Consider the following 13,337-nt stretch of genomic DNA (forward strand, 5'->3'; position numbering starts at 1 on the left):
TCTTAAATATTCTTCTAATAAATCATTCTTAAATATTCTTCTAATAAACCATTCTTAAATATTCTTCTAATAAACCATTCTTAATTATTCTTCTAATAAACCATTCTTAATTATTCTTCTAATAAACCATTCTTAAATATTCTTCTAATTAGAATACTCTGTAAATAGCTAACAAAAATGCTATTTATAGGAAATGTTGTAATTCCACGTTATTTTATGAAAGAAAAATTAAGAAAAAGAAAAAAAAAGTGAAGGGAAAGTACGTTGCTAATAATAAAATAAAGTCATGAAATGACATACTGGTTTTATTTCATATATGCAGGTTTTTTTAGCTTGTTAAATACTCTGACCTTGTATTGAAGTTTCAAACCAAAATGACAACATCTTAATTTTTGAATACTTTTTAATAGCTTTGTTTGTGAAGGAATTTGTTTAGAAAGGTTTCATGTTTTAAATTTTCATTCTGTCGCGTACAACTCCGATTTTGCTTTGTGCAAATAATCTCGACCATCTAGAAACATATGAGCAAAACAACTACATAATATTTGGATTTGCAAATTACTGGCCGCACTTAAAATCAAGTTTTGAGAAAAATAGAAACCTACTATTATTTATTATAGATTTAGCATGGTATTTTAGTGCTAAGCACATTTAAAAAGTTAATCCAGTTGAAATTAGCATATTTTTATGGACACAAAATTACTGAAATAGATTGAATTTTTAACTCCTTAGTCGCAAAAGAGATGCGATTGCAAAGAAGTTGTTTTAGTTATTCAATAAAGTTATTCAAATTGTACAGATAAGCATTCCAAATTGTAGAAGTAAAATATCAAGTCTAGAAGTTTTATCAATTTTAAAAATTTCAGATTTAAGACTATAAACTATTTGGCTATCAAACATATTAAATATAAACACAAATATATTTCCGAGATAAAGATTATAAAAAATATTTCCAAGAATATTAGTGGAATTTTGGGGAGAGCTCCAAAACAAAATAAAGACTTTTTTGATACTTTGATGATTTTAATTCTAAGAATCTCTTAATAATATTTGCATTGTTTGAAAAGGTTGATCATACGTCATGACGTTAGAAAACTCAGAATAAAAAAAATATTCTAATAATATTTATTAGAAATGAAAAGAATTAGAGAGCAATTCAAAATAAATGAATATATACCTATTCAGAATCGATACTTCATGCACATTTAAATATTTTAAATACTGTTCAAAATATGAAACTTCGAACCCTCAAAACATGAATTGTGTCTTTTTAATTCTTGAGGATAATGGATTTCTTTAATAAAGACAGTTTTTTTGGCAGCACCATTTTGAAATAAAAATTACTTTAGCAAAGATAAGTTTAAATTAGAACTACAAAGACAATGCATTTGTTCCAAAAACTATATGATATATATTTGAATAAGTTCTTACAAAAAAATTTGACTATTATCTACATTTTGAATGTTATTTAGTTTTATAAAACGAGATAAATTATCTCTTTTTTTAAATAAAACTTCATAGATAGTTATGCATTGATTAAATTATAACCATTACCCTAAACAGCTACTCCGAACCACCTCGACGCAACCTTTCCCTAAAGAGGTACGCTCGCATCGGAAATGGGTAGCTGACCCCTCGCCATTTTCGTATCCACTAAAGCGGCGAGAACCAATTACCCTTCCGGAAGTTCTTCATCTCATATCTGAGAGGCATCCGTTATAAACAAGCTATTTATATTATTATTTCATGCTTATATATTTTTAATAAATAAAGAAAACTATCTTAATATGGAAATATATTTGCATACATTTGATTGACATTCTCTAAAATAATAATAAAAAACCCTGCCCCCAAACAACACCACCACCACCACCACCAAAGAAAAAAAAACAAGAACAAAAGATACTTGTGTATTAAAAAATACGATATTCTTTATATCTACAATATTTTTTCAATTTTTAACATTTATCTTTTATAACTTTTTGGAATGCAAAATTGGCACCCCTTCTAAAAATAATAAAGTCAAGAGAACACTTTTTATCTTCAATCTATTCTAAATACATTTTCATTTTCTTTAGAAAAGCTTTTTGTCGAGTGCAAAATAAAGCAAACGAAAGGAACCTCCGTGTACGGAGAAGCTCAAGAAAGTGACGCCCATAATGCGGTCTCCGTCTCTCTGATCCCGAAATGCTGTAGATAAATCCGTTGATTAGAGTTTTCACTAATTACGTTCCGATAGTCAAGCCTAGCGTTTTTTCCCCACAGATAATCACTGTCGAAAAATGTGTTGGGGGCGATTAAGTGCGATAAAAACAAAGACCGAAAGGAGTAGAGAGGAAGAAAAAAAAAAAAAAATGTTCGGACAGAGCAGAAAAGAAATATGGGGGAAAAAGAAGTTTTCGTTGCCAGTGAATGAGTTTCCAATGTTCAGCAATTCTGCTGAAGTGGCGACTTGAGCTGAGTTGACTGCTAATAATTATCTTTCACTGTTCTTCTTGGACAGGAGGAAAGAAACAGAATTCTCTAAAGAAACAAGGTAATTGATCGTGTAGAGTCATTCACAAGATTTTCCGATTTTCATTCAGAAAATGCAGTTTTTTGTTGAGCATAAATTTGAATTAATTAAACACATTTTTTAGAAATTTACACTTGAGTTGTATTTAAAAAATGAATTATGAAGCTTTCAATTATCAAAAGCTTATAATTCATTGCTGTTATAAAATAATATCTACATTTTTCCCAAATTCATTATTTCTAAATCATGCTTAGTGTTGGAGCTAATACAAAAATTCTTCTAGAGAAGTTCATGGATACTTAGGCTGAGGTTGCAAAATAAGGTTATTAAAATTTCAAATAGCTTGAGCGTTTCTATAAATGAGGTAAATTGGATTGTTGTGTTTTATTACACAGAATACTGACATATAGTTGTTGCACTAGCAAAATGGAGTGACTGACTGATAATTCAAACATCAGTTGGAAATTTTCTTCATGAAATGGTAACAATTATAAAAGGAGATTCAATCGAGAAATATATTAGTTAAAAATTAGACTTAGCTTATTATTCCACGGGATTTTGTCAAAGAAAATATCAGTTAACGAAGAATTTGATGCTAATAATAACACAAATTTAAATCTGAGTAGGTGATGATATATTTGGTCTTATATCTTGGTTTATTTAATTTAAATCTGAGTAAGTGATGATATATTTGGTCTTATATGTTGGTTTATTTAATTTATATCTGAGTAGGTGATGATGTATTTCATCTTATATGTTGGTTTATTTAATTTAACTCTGAGTAGGTGTTGATATATTTGGTCTTATATGTTGGTTTATTTAATTTAAATCTGAGTAGGTGATGATATGTTTGGTCTTATATCTTGGTTTATTTACATTTGAATTCTTTAACAACTCTGACCTTGTATTGAAGTTTCAAACCAAATGATGATATCTGAAATTCTGAATAATTTTTAATAACTTTGTTTGTAAAGGAAGTTGCTTAGAAATGTTTTATGATTTCATCTTTCATTCTATCACATACCACTCCGATTTTGTTTTGTCTAAATTCTTTAATTTTTGTCTTTACTTTGATTCAGCATGGTATTTCAGTGCTCAGCGAAGAAAAATGATTCATTTGTGATTAACATATTATTAAGGACACAAAATTACGATTGATACAGATTGAAATTTTAACTTCTTAGTCACCATAAAAATGCGATTGCAAAGCAGTTATTTTAGTTATTCCATTAAATAATTCTGATTGTATGGATAAATATGCCAAATTTTAGAAATACAAATATCAAACCAAGGAGTTTTGAAATCTTAAAATAAAATTCAGATTTAAGGTTACATTATTTGCCTTTTAAACATTGTAAAAATATATATTTCGTTTTAAATATTATAAAAAACCCCCCCATATTTCCAAGATTAATCGAACAATTTTGGAGAATATGCTAAAATAGAGCAAAGATCTTTCATAAAAAGTACATTTCATTTTAATTTCAAAACTTAATGGTATCAATTCTAAAAATCTCTCAGTAATATTTATATTGTTTGAAAAGATGGATCACACGCCATGACGTTTGAAAAATCAGAATTAAAAAAACACTTCTAGTCATTTTAACTAAAAAGGAAAAAATTACAGAGAGCAATTCAGAATAGGAATCAATTCAGAATCGATACTTCATGCACATAGAAGTATTTTAAATACTCTTCAAAATATGAAAGCGTTGAACCCTCAAAATATGCATTGAGTCTTTTTAATACTAGATGTTAATGGATTTTTTTGAGTATAGATATAGATACTCTGACAGAATACAAGTCGAAAACTTCCAATTTTCAGGTGAGAGAAAAGTTACTTCTCTAGAACAGATAAAAGCTAAAATAATTTCCTTATATGCAATTTTCAACTAATTGGAAGTAGGATAGTTGTTTTCCTTTACTGATTGTAACATCACTATCTAATTTTAAGACAACGGAGACTAAAGAACTACTTTTAGACTAAAGAAAATTCTAAAACAGAAAATCTCATGTTTTTTGTTTGTTTTGCTCTTAATTTAAGTTTTCCGAAGCATTTTAAAATACCCATAAATTCTATATAATATGTTTTCATTTTTATATGATTTTGGAAATAAAAATTATTTAAGCATTGCCAAGTTTCTATTAAAACTACATAGACAATATAATATATACGACAATATACGTTGTATTTGATTTAAGAAACGACATTGACAGATATTTGAATAAGTTCTCATTTTTGAAAAAAAAAATATATATATATTTGAATAATCCCATTTTATAAACACTTTTATAAATTTAGAATAGTTCAGTCAATAGTTTTGTATTGATTTAATTATAACTCTAACTATAAACAACTACTCCGACCCACCTCGAAGGCACATGGAAAAATCTGGATGACTGGACGGCAGTGACATTGGCGGGAATTAAAATTGAGTTCTAAGAGCTATCACCGACCACGGTACAACCCTTCCCTATGTTCAGGGAATTACACCTTTTCAGGTTGGCGGGTCGTCTTGGGGAAGACCAAGACCAACAGTCCTAAGGAGGCGTGTTCCACAGCGGTAGGGGTTATCTGACTTCAAACCCCATTTGTTCCTACTAGGGCGGCAAGAACCAATCACCATTCTGGGAACTTTTCAACCCATATCTGAAGTGCATTTATTTATAAATAATCTCTTTGTATTATTATTTCATCTTTATATATTTTTAATAAATAAAGACAACTGTCTAAATGTATAAGATTTACATATTTTTGATTGATATAGTCTAAAATTATATTAAAAAAACCGCCCTAAAACAACACACATAACAACAACAACAACAACAAAAAAGCAAGAACAAACGATATTTGTGAGTAAAAAAAAAACCGATATTATTTATATCTACAATATTTACACAATCTTCAATATTTATCTTTTATATCTTTTTGGATTGCAAAATCGGAAACACTTCTTAAAAAATTAACTCGAACGAATGCATTTTCATTTTCTTTAGAAAAGCTTTTTTCGAATTGCAAAATAAAGCAAACAAAAGGAAACTCCGTGTACGGCTAAGCTCAAGAAAGTGACGCCCATAATGCGGTCCCCGTCTCTCTGATTCGGAAATGCTGTAGATAAATCCGTTGATTAGAGTTTTCCCTAATTACGTTCCGATAGTCAAGCCTAGCGTTTTTTTCCTGCACAGATAATCACTGTCGAAAAATGTGTTGGGAGCGATTAAGTGCGATAAAAACAGAGAGTTAAGGGAGAAGAGAGAGAGAGAGAGAAAAAAAAAGGAAAAGAAAATGCTCGGACAGAGCGGAAAAGAAATATGAGGAAGAAGAAGTTTTCGTTGCCAGTGAATGAGTTTCCAATGTTCAGTAATTCTACTGAAGTGGCGACTTGAGCTGAGTTGACTATTAATAATTATCTTTCACTGTTCTTCCTGGATAGGAATAAAGAAACAAAATTCTCCAAAGAAACAAGGTAATTGATCGAGTACAGCTCCTCACCAGATTTTCCGATTTTCATTTAGTAAACGCAATTTTTTGTTCAGCATAATTTTAAATTACTTAAACATATTTCTTAAAAAAAAATTTGTATATGAATTGTATTTTAAAAATGAATTATAAGCTTTTGATTATAGAAAGTTGTTTCATTGAGGTTTCAAAACTATAGTTACATGTTCCCAAGTTTTATAATTTTCAAACCATGTTTAGTGTTGGAGCTAATACAAAAGTTCATCTAGAGAAATTCGTGGATACTTTGGTTGAATTGGATAGGAAGATAAGGTTATTAAAATTTTTAATAGCTTGAGTGTTTTTATAAATGAGGTTGACTGGATTGTTGTTCCTTATTATATAAAATATTGGCATGCATTTGCTACATTAGCAAAAGGAGGATTCGGTCTAACAATTCAAATATCAGTTTCTATGTTACAATAGAAATTTTTTGATTAATGAAATATTAATTTAAAATATTATTTTATTTCATCAGGATTTGTCAACGCGTCTATATTGCTATGTATTCACAAGAAAATAAAAAAAAATAAGGGATAGCTACAATAATGTAATCAAAAACTGTACCGTAACTATAGAGCCTCTTGTTTGGTTAGCTATATTTCAAAATGGTGAAATAATCAAGTTTGAGTTGAAAATGGGCACAATCATTCCATTTATTAAGCTCAGTGGTAAGTGCTAAGCTATATTTTTCAAAATCTTTCTAATTGGATTCGAAAGAGGTAGGCGACCATTGACGTCGGATCGAAGTGTCAGGATTATTCATATGAGATAAAATTTTTTGCTATAGCATCAGATGTTATTGCTGCTGAAATCTGTATTAATATCTCCCCGTAACGAATATTCACCGAAGTTTTGTTTCTCGATTTCTCCCAAAAATGGAGGGTAACGGAATGCAGGCGACCCTTGATGATATATTTAGAGGTCACAAGCTTTCATATGGATTAAAATTAATATAAATCATTTCAGCGGTTGGAGCTGTCGAACTTTTCCGCAAGATTTCCAAGTAGAAAATGAATTAAGAAGTTGTGTTGTTACAATTTCTCTCAAAAATGATGGGCGAAGAAAGACAGGTGATTATTGATGGCATATCTATAAGTCATGAGCTTTCGAATAAAATCAAAATTGACGAAATTGAACCAGGGCTTGAAGTTGAGAAACTAGTTTATTGATTTAAGAAAATGGAAGATGGACAAAAGGGATTTTCGAAATTCTTTATTCTTTCAAATGGTGAAAAAAGTATACAGATATCATTATTATTAACTAGCCGCCTTTGACGACCAGCCGGTTCGCCAATATTAAGGCTCTTTAAAACTTTCAATTAAATATTTTATGTAACTTGTCTTTTAATAGCTTCTTCATCAAAATGTTTTAAGCCTCAAATTTTGATATTCATTTAATTCAGTCATAATTTTATAAATGCCTTAACCCATAATGTATTATGTATCTATTTGATTTTCTGTTCACTCCCCTAAAATTTCAACTTTAATTTAAAATGGAAATGATTAAACTGCAATTAATATAAAAAACTTTTTTTAATGAAACCAAGCATTTTTTGAAAATATGAGTACTGAGAGCAGAGTTGCTCAGCATTTAAATCTTATGTGTACTACAGAATAAATTTCGTAATTTATGTAATATCTCAAGAATTATTCAGCGAAAATTTCTCAGATCCATCTTAAAATTACGTTTTTAGTTTTACTTTCAAAAGGATTGAATTGATGTGAATTATAATTAATGTTTTATCTGTTCGCTGAAAATCCCCGTATATTGTTTCAGAAAAATAAAAAAGTCATGCATTATCTTGTCAACCATTAGCATTCAATTCCTTAAGCCCTTATAACAATACTAAAATAAGTTAAACCATAAAAAATAAATAAATTCTAAAATATTTGCTGGAAAATTAGAATGCATTGAAAATGCCATCAAAATTCCAATATGCTTCGAATATTTATATCAGCTTCTCTTGTTTTAACAGTTTTGAATCGACGTCCCCATTTTTTGGAGAAAACTTATTTTTTTTAATTCCTCGAACATAAAAAAATGTTTTAAAACTTCAATTATCCTATTGCTAAATTTATAAATGTTTTCTTGTCATACGAAAGAAAAATATTTCCCAACTAGTAAATATTGTTTACATCACGAGCTAAACCTTATATAGCTGTTTACAATTTAGAAGTGCACTTTACATAAATTACTAAAATTCCCGTTGAATTGCAGTTTGTTGTTGTCTAAAGATAAATTCCAAGGGAAAGCAACGGTTTATGTTAATTTTTAACTGCGTTCGCAATAACAGTGTTTTGAATTTACTCAGAGACTTTGTACCTTACATACCTCGTGATTTCTCTGGAGAGATGAGTAACTCAAAGCTACAACCACTCAGCCCACCAAATTCAGCTCCAAAACAATTCATTACGTTTATTAAGAAATTGGAAATAGTGTTTACGATAAGAGTATCAATAAATCTTGCTGACTTAAATCTTATTTGATTTTAATATGATAATATTTGTAGATTTTCATGTTGTCTCCAAACTGCAACATGTGACATACACGATATAAAAGCATTAAAAACGAGTAATGAATAGAACATGGAATATATAGCTACCAAATACCTTCATCAGTAAGCATTAATGAGAAAAACTTTCTTTCAAACTTTTATTAATTAAAAATTATAAAAAAATTGGGCAGTATTTCATTTTTCATTGATATTAATTTTATGTCTGTAAATTTTCTGTCCGAATATCGAATATTTTGAAAAATATTTTGAGGCATAATTTACAAGAATATTTTGCATTGTTACAGTCCCTGTCTTTAATAATAATGAAAGGACATTAAATACATATTTTGTTGTTTGCTCGCTATCGCTTCTTATTTTTAAAATTTACTTTTAATTAGAAAAGACGAATAAATCAGCACTAAAAATATTATCATGTGACAATGTTTCGCACTTGAAATGACAACCATGATTTGTTTTTACTTTCTCATATATGTGATTTACCAAGGGAAAGTATCATCGAAAAATTTGACTTCTAAATTATAAAATCTCCAAGTTTCAAAACTTATTTTGCTGATCACGAGTTATCTTAACATAAAGTCGTACTGCTTTGACTGCAAAGTGATTAAACCTCACATGATATATACTCCAAATAGTTACTTAAGCAACATTTTACTGATGACAGGAATATAAGCTATCATTTCCTTATATCTTCCGATCCCCAGATCTTAAACCCTCAGAATTCTAGCTATTAGGTTACCTCAAGTTACTATTTAGGTTGAACACAGAAAAAAATTGCACGGAATTTGTAAATTCGATGCAATATACTAAGAGTTAATGTTGAAAATGCAGTGAGAATAGCATTTCAACAGTAACTCTTTAACCCCGCCCTTTTATAATAGCATTTTAAATCGCTATAATAAAAGGGTGGATGCCACATTGAACATGATTTGTAACATATTTCAAAATGAGTAAAATATTTGAAACCGACATCATCATGTCTTACCTGATTTAATTATAATCGATCATGATGATGACATTTTCTTTCCAGCAAATAAAATCCTATGACTTCTGCAAATTATTACGAAGTCTCATTACATTTTGTTCAGTAATTTTCTATTTCGGCCCTTTCAAAGTAAAACTGCATTTTTATAATAAGATTGTGCCTTAAAAATCATTTCATCAATTATAAATCTAAAAGGTAAAACTAAATTTGTAGCAAAAAGTTGGTTTAAGCTCTTTCACAGACGGATTTACGTATCTTCATTCTTTGTGTAAAGAGGAATTGTTATGCATTCACAGTTCGAACAGTTATTTTTGTTTTTATCTCTGCCTGTTTTTTAAAACAATTAATTCCCCCAGGTGTCATCTCAAATATGGGATGAGAAATTTACAGAATGATGGTTAGTTCTCGCTGCCTTGATGGATACAGAAATGGTGTGGGTGTCTACCTCAAACTGATGATGGAATATACTCCCTATTGCACCGGGGCCGGTGATGGCTCTTAGGATTCAATTTTAATTCCCCACAATGTTGTAGCGATGGTCCAGTGATTTAAATTTTTCCATGTGCCATCGAGCAGGATAGAGTAGTTAACTATGATTTAAAACAGTCTGTAAATTCCCAACCAACTCTATCTGTAAATATTCTCAAAACCAACTCTATCTGTAAATTTTCTAAAAACCAACTCTATCTGTAAATATTCTAAAAACCAACTCTATCTGTAAATATTCTAAAAACCAACTCTATCTATAGTTATTCTAAGAAGTCCTTTTTTTTATTTGATATAAAACTATTTTAAAATTAAGCACTACTCGTTATACCCGCTAAATTTCTGCATCGTTTTTCTATTTATAGCTCACAAATCAAATATCAAGCTTCTCTTTGATGATATCATCAAGAAACTCACTGAAAAGCAAAGATGACTCTCTTTGGCAATTAATTCTATTTATAGTGTTTGTCAGGGATTCGAAAAGTATGCTTTGGACTTACTTAGAGTAAATAGGGTTTAAATAATTTCTCAAGAGAGATTGGATTTCCTAAAGCGATGACTCAATGCACCGAATTTGATTTGGAATTGTATTTGTTTTAGGAATTGAAAACTTCATTCAAGTCATAAATGGCAGTAATTGATTTTGATTTAATAGACCCAATGGGCTTTCAGAGCATTGCTTGATTTGTCGCCTATCCATTAGGCTGATTCTGCTTTCACTCATTTTGAAGAAGATCGTAAAATGGATTTTAAGTTTAAAAAGTAAAAATTTTTAATTATTGAAATGTATTTTTCAGAAAATTTACTGATGCTTTTACTGTTTTATTTAAACTAATATTTGATTAAAAATATAAGCTTTTATGCATTTTGTGTTGCTCCTGAAATACATATAAAATAGCCATTTAAATAAAAAAAATCATGAATAAACATTGTTTAACATGTTATTCGAAACTGTCTGCTATATTAGAGTATTCGAGTCACAATTTATCTATCATTACTTATATTTTTGAAATTACACTCATTTTTACCGTGGTGAAATCGGGTCCGAGATAATGCCATATGACATTATTGAGTAGATAGAAAAAAGCTCAAATAGTTAGTTAAAAAAAAGTTTTTTTTTCTGTGTGTGTGTAAAATAGCATTTTTTTCAAGAAAGATACCTATATAGATAAACCTAAAAAGCAAAAATCTTAAATATAAATGCATAAGTAAAAAATAAAACGAAAAGCGCGACTCGAGCCAAGGGCCCGCAACATGCACACTATTTATGTTGTTCTGAGCACTATAATGTACTATCCGCATTTCGAAGTGGAAGTTGAATATGCTTATGTCAATAGTTAATGATGAAAAAATGTTTCTTGTTGTGTTAAATCGTGTCTTTTCAGGAAAGGCACTTATTCTATAAACTTAAAAAGCAAAACCTTATCTAAATATAAAATGTTATCTAAATTGTTATAGCAGTTTCCGAAACAGACGATATATAAGAATTGCACGTTTAAAGTTATAAGATTATTTTTTTTCACTATTTAAATTTTTTTTTAAAACGCTGGAAAATAATAATACTAGTTGTAAACAACGCCTGTACTGTGGACCTTCCTATTAAATGAAATATGATTAACAAAATCCTTAATTCTACCCACCCTTAAATTTCAGGCCATAATTACAGTAACTGGAATGCAAATTTAAAGATTATTAAAGTTTCCAAAGTTCTTAAAAATAAAGTAATTATTTCTTCCCACTAATGAGCTTAAATTACTGAAAATTAATGCCCCAAAATATTCGATAAATTAGTCAATCAAAATCTGAAGCGTTCTTGTTTTCGTAACTTGTTTACAGTAAAGAGGACATAGTTTGCGAAATGAGGATGCCATTATAAGCTCTATATTAAAGTAACATAGTTTCATCAAATATGAAAGCTTATTTTAACTTTTTAAATAATTTACGAAATTTTTATTCCGCACCTAATAAACAAATTTCCTCTGGAACTTCAAAATAAACAAATAAACAAATGAATAAATGGAAAAAATCTGGTATTGGCTATGTTTTAAATACACCATAGTTTGTACATATTGTAATATTTTCATCCAGACCGGTCAAATATGGGAGTAGAGTAACAAAACAATTCTTTTATTTACAGCCTTATATATGTACAAAAAAAACAGCTTGTTCTCATCTAGGTTAATATTATTTACAAATTTAGCACAACAGTTGAGAATTTAATCATGAAATAATTCCTCAATGAAATTGGAGAATAGACACAAAAAACCGCTGACAGGCTGTTTGCTCAAAACGGCTATTCCAGGGGCTGCTCCAAAAATCCACTGATTTTTATTGGGTGGATCCTAACACAGAAACCCAAATCATTCGGAGATTCTCTCAAAATCAGGAACACATTCGAACACCGACGTCTCTCCCACTGCTCCTTCGACGGCTGTCACTGCTCCTTTCTCTTCTTCAAACAAAACTAAAACACAGCATTTTATTTCCGTCAGATCTCCGCCTTTGATTTTCTCATTGGTGAACTTGATTCCTTTTCACCCAATAGTGGCTCAGCAATGCTTCCTCAATGGTTTCCAGCCGATCGTAGGGATATCTGTTAAGGATCTATCTTTGTAGCTGACCTTTCTCAATCACATGTTAATTATAATCAATTTATAGCTAACACCGGCTGAAGTTCACCTGAGTTCGGCACAATAACAACGGTTACTGGCTATTGATCGTTTCATGAAGATTTTAAGAGTCTCTTTTTCTCCCTTGAAGACATGATGGATCTATTTGAAACGACGAGGCACACATCTGTGGTCCTTTATCTGGGTACAACAAATGAACAGACACAATGACTATACTAGTGAAAATAACCCCTATCTGGTGGTCCGTAGGCACTTATCTATGTGTGGGAAAACGGATGACGTTACATCTGGCCGTAATACCAATTATCATGTGGGGTAAACGTTGCAATATACTATAAAATGTATTTGTGAAAATATTCAATAAGGAAATCAATTTAGTGATACAGTCAGTATCGATTATAAATACATCGTTCAAATAGTACTTCTAAAATATTGTAATTAGTAATATTTTTGGCAATATTTAATTGCATATAACCTCTATACACTCAGTTTTCTACTATAATATCAAATAATATGTTTCATTCTTGTATTAGAATGGAGTAATAGGAGCAATCCATGAGAAAAGACTTACAGATATCCCGATTGTGAATATCATTAGTTTTTATTTTTTCCTGAATAAATGGATGTTTATCCTATTTACAAAATTCAGAAGTTCTCTTTAAAAAGGATAGTTTATTGTCCTAAGGACAATTTTTGCTCTTTTGTTT

The sequence above is a fragment of the Argiope bruennichi genome, chromosome 2 (assembly GCF_947563725.1).
Source record: "Argiope bruennichi chromosome 2, qqArgBrue1.1, whole genome shotgun sequence".
In the NCBI taxonomy this organism is placed as follows: domain Eukaryota; kingdom Metazoa; phylum Arthropoda; class Arachnida; order Araneae; family Araneidae; genus Argiope; species Argiope bruennichi.